This window comes from Nycticebus coucang, chromosome 21 (genome assembly GCF_027406575.1).
Source record: "Nycticebus coucang isolate mNycCou1 chromosome 21, mNycCou1.pri, whole genome shotgun sequence".
Lineage (NCBI taxonomy): Eukaryota > Metazoa > Chordata > Mammalia > Primates > Lorisidae > Nycticebus > Nycticebus coucang.
This window is the reverse complement of record NC_069800.1, coordinates 6,823,294-6,839,093: the sequence shown is the minus strand read 5'-3', so window position 1 is coordinate 6,839,093 and position 15,800 is coordinate 6,823,294. Positions and strand designations below refer to the sequence as shown.

Genomic DNA, 15,800 nt, shown 5'->3' with positions numbered 1-15,800 from the left:
AAAGATGAGGCTGATGGCTGCACCTGCATTGGGACTGCCAGACTTGGCCAAACCCTTTACTCTGTATGTCTCAGAGAGATAAAATGGCTGTGGGTGTGTTAACCCAGCTGGTTGGGTCCTGGCCAAGGCCTGTATCTTACCTCTCTAAGCAGTTGGATGGAGTGGTAAAAGGATGGTCACCATGCTTACGGGCTCTACCCACTACTGCTCTCCTTGTGCAAGAAGCTGACAAGCTGACTCTAGGACAGGATCTGAGTGAAAGTACCCCACTCTGTGGCCAATTTAATGGACACTAAGGGACATTTTTGGCTCTCTAATGCAACACTCTGAAACAAGCCACGCTCCTTCCAGTCAGTGAAAGAGAGACTGAGCATAACTGTACGGAAATTATAGATAATGTGTACTCTAGCAGACCTGACTTGCGTGACCAGCCCTGGACAGATGCAGATTGGGACTTGTATGTAGATGGAACCAGTTACATGACGGTGCAAGGTGAGTGGAGGGCTGGGTATGCAGTGGTTACCTTAACAGAGACTAAGCCCCTACCCCAAGGAACATTGGCTCAGAAGGCTGAGTTCATTGCCTTGACTGGAGCCTTAGAACTAAGTCAAGGGAAAAATTTGAATGCTTTTCTGACTCTCCAAGTACTCAGGGCATTGTACAAGGAGAAGGGACTATTAAATTCTGGGAAAAAAGGACATTATGTATCAGTAAGAAATGCTCCAATCGCGAGAGGCAGTATGGAATCCCCAAAAAGTGGCAGTTATGCACTGTTGTGAACATCAAAGAAATGCTTCCACCATCACTAAAGGGACACTGGGGTTAGTACTGAGGCAAAAAGGGCTGCCTCCCAGCCATACCAGGTGTCGCAAGTGGCTCCCCTCATCACATGGGTCCCGGAACTCACTCTATCTACTCCAGGGAGGAGAGGGAATGTTTGGCAGCAGAAGGGAGCCAGGAAGCAGAGGGACAATGAATAAAGATGCCAGATGGACAAGTAGCAGTCCCCCAGATTCTAGGAGCCACCGTGGTGACAAGAGTGTTTGATAAAGTTGCTGGGCCAGTACTTCTACATCTCCCACCTGGCATCCCTGGCCAAAACTGTAAGTCTACAGTGTATCACCAGCAGCCAGTTCAACGCGTGCCAAGGACTAACAGTACCCCGAGGAATCCACTCGTATGGAGCAATGCCCTTCAAGGACTTCCAGGTAGACCTTACTGAAATGCCCAGGTTTAGAGGGAACAAGTACTGGCTGGTGATGGTCTAGCAGACTTGGAATAGGTAAAAGCCTTTCCCACTGGGATAAAAAGGACTCCTAAAGTAGTAAAGTATTGCCCGGAGAAATCGTCCCATGGCTTAAGTTACCACTCTGTTTAAAAGTTGATAATGGGCTAGCCTTCATAACAGAACTAGTGCAAATAATAAGCTAAAGCTTTAAATAATTTATAGACCTCAAAGCTTATACAGGATAAAGTGTATGAACAGGAACATAAAAGCAGAAATTGGTAAACTCTGCTAGGAAGAAAAGCTTAACTGGATGCAGGCCTTGCCACTGGTGTTGTTCAAAGAGGTCTCTGTCAATTCTCTGCAATTTAGCAGGAACTCCTAAAAGAACTAGAAAAGACTGAACTGAATAGATAAAAACCCTAGAAAGAGTAACAAGGAAAATCTCCACTGGGATAATTAACTGTGTTCTGTTTAGTCTTTTCTGTCTGTACATCCTTTCTCTCTGGAGGATCAAGGGGACCCAGTCTAGGTCTGGAATCAGAACCTGGTACCCCTGAAACCAAGGTAGAAAGAACTTTACACCATCATCCTGACCACATGCACAGCAGTAAAGGTGAAAGAAATACCTGGAATCATCATAGCTGGCTGACTAGGGCTTCACTGCTTCTTGGAAAGTAAAGGTAACTTTTGAAACAATCAACATGCCATGCTCCAGCCACATACTGGGAACTGGCTGGTCAACACACAGCTGAAGCTTGAGGAAACTCCTCAAAGGACTTCTTGGACTTTGAACTTTGGAAAAGTGGGGGATTGTCACAGGGAAACGTAAAAACTCATATATATATTAGCCCACCACCATGGTACTATTAAGGCCCGAGTAGAGAACCCAAGAAGAGTCACAGTCCCTAAAACCTCAGTGCTGAAAAGTAACTAATCTTGGCACCTGCAGAAACAAGCTGATAGTGAGACCTCAAATTAAAATATATTGGAATCTCAAAAGAGGGGAATGAGAGAGGATAGCCGCGAAGGGTGAGGTCTAGAAGAACAGGTCTTCTCAAGGAGACCACAAGGATACATATGCAGGGTCTGCTCCACGGTGACTCAGCTCTTGGGAATTTATAAACTTAACTTCCTGAAACTTGGAAATTTCTAAGTTCTGTGAAATCCTGTAGTTCTGTAAGGGTGGAATAGCATCTCCCGCTTGATTCAAACTGGCCAATGAGAAGGGTACCTGTGGGGTGGAACTTTTTGACTGTCAATAAAAAGAGAAAGACCAAGGCAGTCAGGGAGCACGGCTGTTTGGAATTCTTCTATAAGCTCCCAGCTGGTGAATAAAGCCCTTCCTCTTATAAATGTGGTGTTTGGGTGCTCTTTCTCTCCTTTGGGCCTTGTCTTTCTGCAACAATAAGAGAAAGGTTATTTCCAAATACCACGTGAATTGGGGGAAGCATAAGAATGAGTACCCAAAGTCTCAGTGATGGTCAGTGACTTTTAAAGATGCTTTTTAGAAAGAAGAGAGGAGAGAAACTGGAAAGTATACAGGTATCAAGTGGTTGCTATGGCAGGAGAGTGTAGATGAGTGGAAACAGATTGATTTGTAAACTAATGTGAGAGACAGGTATTGAGCTTCAAATGACCCTGGAGCCAGATCTATTAGCATGTGATAAGGAGGCCTGCAGCCTTTTCTGATTTTAAATCAGGGTACTTGGGTTTTATAGAGGGGAGGCCAGTGCTTTCTGATCATGAATTGCCTTTTAATTCAATGTATATATATATATATATATATATATATATATATATATATATGTATACACACCAAGGAATTATATTTGAGGGTGAAATTTCCTTAGCTCCTTCATTTCTCTGGTCTGGAACTTCCCTAGAAGTTTCAAACATTAAGAGCTGAGGTGGTAAATGTAGAGAGAGAGAAAGCAGGTTAGCAATTTAGTAATAAGATAAGATGTTTGATAAGACATATAATAGTATAAATTAGAGGTGGCACCCATACCTGCCTTGGGTAAGGCACCGGACACATACATTGAGGCTGGCAAGTTTGAACCCAGCCTGGCTGGCTAAGGTAACAATGACAACTGTGACAACAAAAACAACAAAAATAGCCAGGCATTGTGGTGGGCACCTGTAGTCCCAGCTACTTGGGAGACTGAGGCAAGAGAATTGCTTCAGCCCAAGATTTTGAGGCTGCTGTGATCTGTTATGCCACAACACTCTACCAAGGGTGACATAGTGAGACTCTGTCTCAAAAAAAAGAGACTATAAATTAGAAGAGAATGAATAAGCAGAAAAGAACAGATCTAAGCACATTTCCTCATACCCCCATTAAACCAGTCTCCCATTCCTGGGAATAGGTCAGTTCAATAGAATGTTTTCACTTCATTAATTTGATGAAGAATGTTTATCTTGTTCTTTAAGAGATGTAGATCAGTCTCTATTTTCCCTGACTGATTTATGCAAAAACAACATTTTCCCCCAAATAACAGCACAACTCTTCTTTGTTGAGCTATCAAAGCATCCAGGATGTGGTGATTTTGAATTACAACAGATGCTAGGCTGTTAACCTCTGCTTGAAGTGTTCCCAATGCCCACATGGTGATGTTTAGCTCTTATTCTATTACCATGGAGAGATTTATGACTGCACTTTCAATTCTGTTAAGTTCCAAATGCTGAATAAAGGATCCTGAGCATTGAAAAGAACTTTGAGTTATGATACACAAGGGGATTTTTTATAATGTCACATTTTGTATGTTTATGAGGTACAACCTTATGAGCAACAGAGCCCAAGATTGTAATTTGACTGGAATTTAAAGTGGAATACTTGGTAATAGAGCGTGTCAGATAGCCAAGACTATAGCATCCTAACCATTTGAGTGGGAACCATTTGTATACCTTATTACCACACAAGATAAAAAGACTAGTATTATTTATAGACAGTCAGGTTAGAACCTGTGACCTTCCAGCCTGGGGATTGTCATGTCTTGTCCTTTTCACTGGCATATTCACATATCTGGTTGTTATGTGTCCCTGAGCAAAAGATATCTCCACAGTTTTTATAGACCAGTTGTCTCACCAGCAGGTGAAGTCGTATGTTGCTTCTTCTCTGGCTGTGGATACCACATATTATCATTCATGCTTTTTCCAGATTGGTTCCACCAGGCACTGACATCAGCAGGGATGAAAATGAATTCAGGTTGCTTTGCATGGTCTAGATCTTGGTATAAACAGCAATCAGGTTGATTAGTTAGTGTGGCCAGGGTTTGAAAGACTGGTGCAAAGGGGTGCTGGGTCAGCACTTGACCTGCTGAAAAAATAGTAAGTGTTAGTAAGAGTAAGTCATAGTTTGAAAGAAGAGTCATAGTGTAAGATAAAATGAAAAAAGAGAATGGGATAGATTGAGGCAATCTTCACTCAGCTTCTAATGTGTTATTTCTGAAAGTGGAGGGGGATGTTTAAAGAAAAGAGTGTTTAAAAGTGACTTTTTCTTTTTTTGAGACATAGTCTTACTTTATTCCCCTTGGTAGATTGCCTCGGCATCACAGCTCACAGCACTTCTGACTCCTGGGCTTAGGTGATTCTCTTGCACCAGCCTCCCAAGTGGCTGGGACTATAGGTGTCTGCGACCACACCCAGCTATTATTTGTTGCAGTTTGTTTGGGGCAGGGCTCAAACCTGCCATCCTCAGTGTATGGGGCTGGTGCACTACCCAAGGAGCCTAACTAATTAGAATACAAGGCAGTTAGCTGTAGCTGCATAACAAATAACCACAGAACACAGGGATATTGAACAATGAATATTTCTTGTGCATCAGCAGGCTTCCTAGGAGATGTGTTCTCATCTGGCCTTGGCTAGGGCAGCTCAGTGTCACAAATCCCTCATCCTACACAGACTAGATGGCTGGACCCCATATGTCTTCCCAGGGATGACAGAAAGTCAAGGTCAGTAGGCCAAATGATACCTTCACAGCAGCTTGCATTTTGGCTGATTTCCTATTGACCAAAGCCAGACACATGCTGAGCTCGGGGTTGGAAGATTACACCCACCTGCTGAGTAGTAGAGCAGTGCAAAGTTGCATGGCTGAGATGGTGGATACCAACAAGGGTGAAGAATCAGGCCATTAATTTCATCATCGTCTGAGTAGTGTATATGCCCTCTTGTAGTACCCATGCTGTCAACACCGGCATCACATGTGGAAAAGATGGACAACATTGCACATATACAGGCCGAGAGCGAGTGTCAGGGCCGTCCCGGGTGTTTCTCCTCCACTACTGCTCCACCTCCTGCCCTCCTGCTCTACCTGGTGCTGCCTGTAGGTGCTCAGGTCAGGCTGGTCACGGAGGCTCCTGATGCTGGAACTCAGAACGCGCTGCTCAGAACACAGAACGTCAGCGAACACACTGATCCCTTCACCTTGGCAAAGTCTGCAGTCAACACAAACCTCTCAGAGTAGCGGACCCTATTCGAAGGACCTGACTCTGCTGAACTGCCCTCATGGGCAGTTATCTGGACAAATCTGGCCCACAGCAGCCTGCGCCAGCTCAGGAGGGCGGGGACCCGCAGGAGAGGCCTGACCACAGCCCACCCGCCCGGCCCTCACCTCCCGCCCGGCCCTCACCTCCAGCCCGGATGGCCCATCCTGTCCGCCATGTTTACCCCTTGCTCCCCACTCCTCTGCTCCCGGCCTCCAGAAGGCCTTGCCACAGGGACGGTGGGATGTCCTCAAGGCACTCCATGATGGTACCTCGAAGATGGGATCCCCTTCGACAGCCCGGGTATTCCCATGTGGGGGTACTTCCCCGGGTGTGCTGGGATGGCTTCCCCAAGAAGAAGACCCGGCTACCTGTTCATCATTTCCGGTGGATGGGCCGCCCGGGGACTGTGAGGATCCCCCCTCTTGACAGAAAATGGACTCGTTCTGCAGGACGGGAGCAGGTGATCAGCTCAGCACTGTCCTCACTATCACGCGACGTCTCAGACCCAAGTGCCCTCAAAGACAGGATGGAAAATACAGTGAGGGGGGAAGACCAAATATTTGCTGATGGCCAGAAAAATACAAGAAGTTGCCATGACAGCAGTGGGACTGGACCTTCAGCCCTTGAGCCCCTGGTGGCCAAAGGAGTCCCGGCTCCTTTGCTGCCTAAGCCTGAGCGTCTGAAGAAAGGTCCCGATTCCCAGAGCTCAGAGGACCCCTTGAATAAGAGATCGTGCACATCTTGTGTGAGCACGTACACATGTGGCATCCCTGTCCCCAGGCGCAATGCCATTACCAGCTCCTACAGCTCTACCCGAGGCTTCTCACAGCTCCAGAAGAGAAGCGGCCCCAGTTCCTCACCCTCCTCATCCCGCTCCAAGACACAACTGAGGACAGCAAAGAAAATAAGAGGAGAAGAGCTGGGTCATCATTTCAGTTCCTCAACTCCACTTGTCCCAGACAAGGAGTCCCGGGGAGAGAAGGCTGCAGAAACGACCACAAACGTCTGCAGTTCCCCATCTACAACTCACAGCTCTAGGCCGCGAAAACGGAAGTTTCCGCTGCTGCGCTGTCCGCGAGGGGAACCTCTGACTTTGCCTCCAGCTCCCGACCCTGGCTATTCAGTCACTGCTAAACACCTGGACTTAGAAAAGAAAGCTTCATTCGATTGGCTGAACAAGTTTTTGGCAGACACGACTGAAGACGAGATGATGGAGGTGGACCCACCAGACACTGACACCACCACCGATTCCACAGTCGAGATGATGGAGGTGGACCCGCCAGCAGCCCCCCCTGACATCGAAGACATCGAGATGACTGAGGATAGCCCAGACCACACAGCCACCACCTCTGGATTGACAGCTACAACCCAAACCACCAGCAGTGGGACCAGCGGCTCGGTGCTGGGCTCCTACAAATTGGCGGCCTCGGCAGTTCCAGCTGGCAGCAGGGCCTTGGGAATCAGTGTGGCTACCCCAGGTTCTACATCCACATCAGGACCTGTAGCTCTTCCAGCGAAGACGTTTACCAAATCCCAAGCCCTATCTGCCCCATCCGCCACCGCCAAGCAACGATTTCAGTCTGGAATGCTGAGCATTCTACCCCTCCCACCTTCTGCGGCACCTCCATCTTCTGTGGCACCTCCATCTTCTGCGGCACCTCCATCTTCTGCGGCACCTCCATCTTCTGCGGCACCTGCTGTGTCTTCCTCATCTCCCCTGAGCAGTGTGAGCCGCACCAGGAGCAGCGTGAGGAGCACCACCACTTACGCTGCACAGCCCTTTCTCTCTGGGGCACTCCCTGCCTCTGCTGACAGGTTTATCCCAGCCCAGATTTCCATCGTCCAGGTTGCCAAGTTTACTCCCAACCGTACATCAAGCACAGTCACCACCTCTGGATTCAGCCAGTCCCCTCCCAGTGCTGTTCAGACAGCCAGCAGCAGCAGCTCCGGTGGCTTCCGTACATTGGGCGGCACCCTGACCACCTCACGCCCAGCCCCCACCAGCCAGCCAGCGCTGACCATCAGTTCTGCCTCAAGTGAGAAACCTCCTCTCCCATCAAATCCAGGAGCCAGTCCCCAGACTGCATATAAGGCCACTGATGGGCCACGACGCCGAGCTCCCAAGCGACGCCTTCCCCCAAGCTGTGGAAACTCTGAAGCCACGCCCCCAGCTAAAAAGCCAAAACTAACCCCAGGCCCTGCTGCCAAAACTAATCCCTGAGAGCCATCTTTGCTGGCAGCTACAAGGTGCAGCCCACTTGGATGTCTGTGCATTTGATAGGATTGGGAAAGACTTCTTATCCCTAAAACATTTCCTTACTTGGCTTAACATCAGAAGTGGCTCTCTTCCCTGAGTTCCCTTAGGGCAGTGGTTCTCAACCTTTCCAATTCCGTGGCCCTTTAATACAGTTCTTGTGGGTCACGATGCACAGGTTGAGAACCACTGCCTTGGAGGACTCTTTCTCCATTTCCTGCTGCTTTGTCCCTTGTAGGATATAATCACAGTGTGTGCTGCCTTTGCCATTTTCCTCCTTTCTATTCCGAGTCAAGACCTCATCTCCCAAACTCTCTGCCACCTGGCCCCTAAAGGCTTGCTGGCAAAAGACTGTTAGCATGGCAGAGCCAGGGGTGAGCCACTTCCCTCCATGAGGGCAAAGCTCTCATCTTAGAGCAGACAGGACACCCACGCCTGCTGTCAGCTGCCTCCTACCCCACCTCCCTGGTCGCCTCATGGGGCCGTTGTCTGCCTCTCCAAGATGATATGTAGGAGGCCTTGTCCTGTTACTTGTCTGATGCTCCTGCCTATGTTTGAGGAGAAATTGAATTGTATGAGTGGCGGCATGTTGGGGCTTAACTGCTTCAAGTTTTCTGGGGCCCAGCTATCTGAAGGTGGACAGTACAACCACTGTCTGGCTGCAAGTGCTGACCCTGAATTTCAAAAGGTTTTTGCCTTTAAGGGCTGGCAGACCTGGATGGTGGGGGTGGGGAGGTGGGGAGTACATACTTTCCAGTGACAGCTGGGTGCCCGTAAACTTGAAGCCGTTGAGCCTGGCACTCCCAACATGCCAACACTCATACAATTCAATTCTTCCCTGTCCACATTCATAGGCATGAGCGTCACACAAATATCACAGGACAAGGCCACCCACATATAATCTCGGAGAGGCAGACAATGGCCCCATGAGGCCACCAGGGAGGTGGGGCGAGGAGGCAGCAGACAGCGGGCCTGGGTGTCCTGCCTGCTCTAAGAGCTTTGCCTTCCTGGAGGGAAGTAGCTCACGTCTGGCTCTGCCATGCTAACAGTCTTTTGCCACCAAGCTCTTAGGGTCCAAACTGCCAGAGAGAACCGGAGATGAGACATTGACTGAGAAATGGCAGGAGGAAAATGGCAAAGGCAGCACATACTGTGGTCTCCAAGATAAAGCTGAACTTCAAGATCATTTTCAAACAATGAAATCCTACAAGGGATGAGGGAGTGTTACCCTCCACTTATGAGAACTCACTGGGGGCTACCTCACCCACACTCTAAGTTACAAAATCTACCTTCCTGAGCTGTACTTTCAGGCTGTATCTTAGTGATTTCCCCTCCGAGAGCCCTGTCCGGTCATTTCCCCTTTCCTGCTTTATACTACAACCAAATGCTTAGGCCCAGGAGCCCCACTGTCATGCCCATCCTCTTTGGGAGAAGAGTGAATATGAGTGTCATGCCAACTTTTCTGAAGATTGTTCTACGATTGGGATTTTGCCCATCACCTGTTAAGAAGACCAACATTTGGGGTCACATACTAATTTAGAGTATAGTTTGTTAACACTATTTTCATGGTTTTAAGGTGTTTACTATATTTCTTTGAAAGCTGAGGGTGCTGAGTGATCTTAAGTGAAATGTTAATACCTTTTGTTTGATGTATTAGAATTTAGGGTTATAAAAATCAGAATAGCTGTTCTTAAAACAACAAGAAAAATACCTGTGTTTCTGTCGCCACTTCCAACATATGAATGTTTCCATAGATTGCTTGCTTTATAGCCATCCTGTTTGTGACAGAAGCCCTACTTCCAATTTATCTGTTTCTTATAGAGTGGTTTTGTATATTCCAGTTACCTAGATGCTCTTTGGAGATTTTCGATACCATTTAAGGAAGATGGCTAGATATCTGCTTTTGGAATCAGAAAAAAACGGAATATTGATCATATTTGTGTATCTGTATGTATTTTTATACTATCTTTGACATCTTACACATTGTTTTCACAATTTACGTTGCCATCACCCTGAAGAAATAAAAGCACTTCCAAAAGGCAGGTTTTTAAAAACAAAATTCTGAGAACAAATTTTAACTTTGTAAGATAAATAGTCAGAAATTGAACCCTCAGTAATAACCATCATTGGGAATATTGATATATTGTTTGACAGTGTTGCTTCTTCATTTGCATGGAAGTTGACGGTCAGGTACATAAAGTTAATTTTTACTGTTCAGAATAAGTTATGTGAAAAGATGTCATTTTATTTTCAAATGTATGTATTGTAACCCTCAGTTTCAAGCTGTATAAAAAATTAAATTGGATTGTATTACTGAAAAGTGAATTTTGTAATTCTCCTATGTCAAATTATACCTAATTTGGAAAGAGGGAAGTGGCAACCACTAAAAGATGGGTTCTCTTCTCTAAATGGAGGAAATGTCTCAGCAGAGCAATAGGATAAAGTGTTATGTTAAGTATAAATATTTAAAAAATGAAAATAAAAATAAAAAAAGGAAAAGATGAATACTTAGATGTTCAGGAGATCCCAGGGCCACCCTCACTTCAGACCAGCTGGCTATTAATTTAGGGGCTCCCACAACCACCTTTTTGGTCGAAAAGACCAAATGACTCACAGAACTCCGGAAAGTGTTCTATTAGTGAGTATAGTTTCTAAGTGAAAGGATGCATATTGGAACTGCGGAAGTAAGAGACACCTAGAGCAGAATCTGGAGCAGGTCCAGATGTGCAGTCTCGTGTCCTGGGAACACGTTCCCCTCCTAGTATCAACAAGGTGAGGCAGTACACACAGAGTCCTGCCAACCCAGGAAGCTCAGTCGAGCCCCAAGTGTTCAGGCTTTTTTGTGAACTTGATCACATTGTGTGTGTGTGTAGCTGACCATTAGCCTTCAGCCCCTCAGGAGGTCAGAAGTCATATGGCATGTCCCAAAGCCCCCAACATACATCACCTTCTTAGACTGTCTCATGGCTAAAGCCCCCAGGCAGATAATGATGTTGTGATGAGGCAGGACACTCCAGGGACCTTGAGATTTCCTCCCAGTAGCTGAAGCCAGAGACCAGACCTCTCTCCAGGTGAAGAGAATGTTTTGCCCCACACTGCCCCGCCTGTATCGGGGAAGACATGTTCACCCTGAGCTTGCTTGCCCTGTGTACCTACCATGACACTATCCATAAACATCCTGGTTTTCCTCTCCTTCTGGGCACGTGGTGGGGTTATGCTTCCTTCCTTTAGCCCTCTGAAGACAGATGTGCCCTAATGACTTGCCTTAGTAGGGGAAATGTAAGAAGAAATAATGAGAAGGCAGAAACTTCAGAATCAACATAGGTTCACCATGTTCCCTTCCCCGATCCCAGGAGCCTGTGGAAACAGGTTGGGATGAAGGGCCCATGAGCCTGGGACCCTGAGAAACTAGGAAGAAGTACCCCTCACCAACCCTTGATACACTGTCCACATCAGTCAGTGGTAACCATTTGTTGTGTTAACCACCTAAGATTTGGGAATTTTTATGGTAGCACAGCATATCCTGGTAGCTGGATATTACACTGCGGTGGATCGTGGGCAAGTTATTTATCTTCTTATAAAATTCCTTGGGCCTCAGGTTTCTTCTTATAAAATGCAGACAGTAGTTATTTTGAGGCTACGGCAAGAATAAATGTTACATATTGTAGTAGTTTGCTAGAGAAGTCATAAGAAAGTACTACGGACCTGGTGGCATGAACAATTATTTTCCTAGAGTTCTGGAGGCTGGAAGTTCAAGATTGTGACAGCAGGATTGGCTTCCTCCAAAGACCTCTCCCTGCCTTATACATGGCTGTCTTCTTCATCCCTCTTCACATAATCATTCCTTTGTGTGTGTCTGTGTATTCATGTCCTAATCTCCACCGTATGTAAGGACAACCGTCGCGTTGGATTAGAGTTCACCCTAATGACCTCATTGTAACTTCAATACCTCCTTAAAGGTCCTTTGTCTACGTACAGTCACAGTTTGACATACTGAGGGTTAGCACATCAACATATGCTCTTCAGGGGGGCACAATACAGTCCACATTACAGGCGGAAAACAGTTACAGTAGAACAGTACATGGCACAGTAAATGTTCAAGTCGGTTAGTGACGATTGTGGTTGATACCCTAATCTTTGTTCATACTGTTGAGAAAATATGGTGAAGACTTACTTTTTATGGAAGAAAGTTGCTAAACTGTGTTTGATATTATCACTAGTTAATGAATATATAATACACGAACAGTCATGTAAGCTTAGGCACAAAACATTTTAAAAATACAAACAAGCCACTCTGAAATTGCTATATGCCATACTAGCTGAAATATGATATTCTGGAAAAAATAAAACTAGAGACAGTGAAAATATTAGTAGTTACCAGGGGTTGTGGGGAAGGTTGGGTAGAACAGACAGAGCACAAAGAATATTTAGGGCAGTGAAACTACTCGGTATGATACTATAGTGGTGGATACAGGATATGTGTCCAAACTCAGAGAATGTACAATATCAAGTTGTTGCCAGAAGGGCCTGACTCTTGGAAGGAAGCACCGCACCTTGACTAGTAACACCTGGCTGGATCAAGAACTCCAAACACAACGGTGCCTCTGAGAAACAAAGACTTAGGAAAGACCCTCTGTATGTGTGAACAGGTGTTCAGGCGACCATGGGAAGGGTCACTGGAGGAAGCCCCCACCTGGGCCAGAACTAACAGGGAAGGACTTCCTTAGAAGCCACCAGAGACCATAGGCACGGCACAGTGAGGCCTTTTGAGTCAGGACAGAAGCCCACTGGCCCTTTCCCCCTTCCGGTAATTACAATATTTTCTAAAACGTGGCCATGCGTTGGGCTTCCACTGGGGAATCTGGTGTCACAGTCAAGCACTGTCACCTCAGATGTCGTTTAGGCTTTTACCCATAGTTTCCATGTGTACAAAATGGAGGCAACAGCATCTGTCCTTCAGGATCCTTGTACGGATTGCCTGGCATAATGTGGGTGCTTAGCTGATGAATGGATTAAAATATGTCTTCAAGCAGTGACCACCCATAGGCTGAACTGAAGGGATTTCTGGGTGAGGATGTGTTGAGGATAAAGGGGGGCAAAGAAAGGAAGGATGGACATGCCTTCCATGCAGGAAACAGGGCCTTTTGGACCTCCTGGTTCTCTGTACAAACACCTGTACGCGTTTCAAATAGCACAAGACAAATACAGAAATATTCCCAAGGGTGAAAAATAGGCTCTTCAGGTACCAAATAAAGAAGGAATTGAAGGAGCTATGATGGTCCTCTGGTGTGGCAGGCTAGGGGTGTGTTATCCTGGGAGAGCCCCCAATGGCTAAGATCATTCAGAGATGAAAGAGGAAACCTGGGGCCTATGAGGATTTAGTAAATAACTCTTCTTCTGTTATCTACAGTGAATCTTAAAAAAAAAGCAACGTTGCCTAACTCCCACTAAGGCCTTTGAGCATCCCTAAGTAATCTGGGCAGCTGCTTATTTCTGTTTTCACCAGTAAACTTCAACCCAGGACTTACTTGATTAACAGTAGAATGGGATGCAAAACCCTTCATGTCCCACTCTGCAATTTCAAATTCTCATGTAATAATCATTCAAGTGTCACTCATAGCAACATGCTTGAGAATGGTTAAAAACGGGAAACACCAACACGTCCGCTAATGGGAAACTGGTTAAATGCATCCTATTGTGCTGTTATTAAGGTATTGCCTATCAGCTCCAAATTCACGCTTCATTGCCTGCTCTATGACAATGGACCTGGACCTAGGAAACTGTTTTCCTTTGCCAGAAGCAGGGATGTCCAGCCCTGTCAGCAGAGGGTACTATTCTCCTCCCATTCCAGGGGGGGTGGCTTGCTGACCAAACTCCTGGAGAGCTCACTGTTTACTCCAATGCCTGGCCCCAAGCGGTTTTTCTTTCTGCTGCCTGATAGGCTTCTGCTGTTTCCACCTCTCAACCCTGACCACATTAGGGTAGCCAGGAGCCCCAGATTGCGTGGGTCTGTGTTGCAAGGAATCTCTGCCCTTCTTTGGTGGTCAGGCTAGCCTTTTCTAATCATGTGTCAGGATCTCAGGCTGAACAGAATATGAATGTCCAGGCTGCCAGATAAAGATAAACTGCTTCAGCCGCTAAGGACAATCAGGATTCATCAGATGATACTGACAAATCCAACGGCTGACTTTCTATTTTTATTTTAGCTCCAATTTTACTGTGTTCAGACATCTCCTAGGAATCTCATAAAAGGTACATTCTGATTCAGTAGCTCTGAGGTGGGGCTGAAATTCTGCATTTCTATAAAGTTCTGAGGTGATGTGGAAGCTGATGGTCCACATACCATCCTTAGAGAAGTGAGGAGTTAGCTTAGCTTTGAGCTCATTTCTGTAATATAATCTTTCCTTTCCTTTCCTTTTTTGTTTTTTAAACAGAACCTGCTGCTGAAAGCCACCACCTGAGTGCAGAATTCCATCAGGAACAGATGAATGCCAAGTTCGCTTTGTTAGTATGCATAAATATGAGGAAAGAAATCAGAACGCTCTGGATTAACAACCATCCCCATCTGATGATGACCTTTGCCACTAAGTATACTAAAACAAGAGAAAATTATTCTCTACAGCATATACCTAAGCCCTCTCTCCCCTCAACCCACACATGGTCTTCTGAACCACAGATCAGCAGTCGTTGAAGTGTATCTGTGAATATGCTCCCATCAGTTTGGTTTTTATCACGGTATGATCCAGTTTGATTCTCTGTAAAAGGCAGAGGGGTCAGGGATATTGTCCCATTGGGGTCAGGGAATATTATCCCATTGGTGTCATATTGACATGAGGTGCAAATGAACGGAATCACTGTTCCTCTGACATGGAATTTGCATTATTATCTCCCAAAGCCTAGACTCACAATTGATAATACAAATAATTAAAATGTTCACATTCATATGCAACGCCTTTATCTTTCAATTTATATTTGATCCTTAGGAAAAAACCAGTAAGTAGTTAATTATCTTCCTCAGTTCTTTTTTTTTTAATATGTTTTTATATATTTTTTAATTAATATGAGGTTACAATATTTAGGTTACATTGTTCCCACTTCAGGGTAAAGTTCCTGAAGAACTTTGTAGAAGAGCCCCGCAAAGGGTGTGTCATACACCCCGACAATGTGCACATTAGGTGAGATCCTGCCTCACGCTCTCCCTCCTTCTGCCAAATGCCCACACCTTGCTTCCCTCTACTTCTGAACTGGACTATATTAGTGTGTTATTAAACTCTACATTGTTTACATTTACCTGGATGAAGTTGAAATACATTCTTCTTAGTAAAGTATTGCAAGAATGGAAAAATAAATATCCAATGTACACCATACATTGCATCCTAGTGTGCCAGTTATTAAGGTCATATGAAATCAATATATAAACAATTACATGCTCCTAAGAGCCCTTTCTGATATATAATCTAATCTAAGACTAGTCAGTCCTATGTCAACATTAATCCAACCTTAGCACAAACACAGTAAAGCATTCACCACACAATATGACATTGGGAGGTTCTAAGTACACCACTTTGCCCCACTACGGCCTCGGTAAGTGAACACGGCCTCGGTAAGTGAACACGCCCTCACACCATATCTTTTAGTGATATGGACCAACACACAGCTCCCCTTTAGGGCTGTTCTGACTACAAGCACTTTTCATGTGTATGCACACGATGTCTGCCTCCTGCTTGCACAAGTCTTTAAAATGGGAGACTCTGTCCTACTCACATGGCAGGCTTCAGCTCAGTGCCTGACAGTAATACACAGTGGTAAAGACTGTGGAATCCAGCAGCACCTG

At 45.7% G+C, this 15,800-nt stretch overlaps 1 pseudogene; it reads left to right on the top strand.

Annotated features, from left to right (window-relative positions):
* The window catches only part of LOC128573691 (60S ribosomal protein L7-like), a 350,760-nt pseudogene that overhangs the window by 271,480 nt on the left and 63,480 nt on the right, over window positions 1-15,800 (top strand).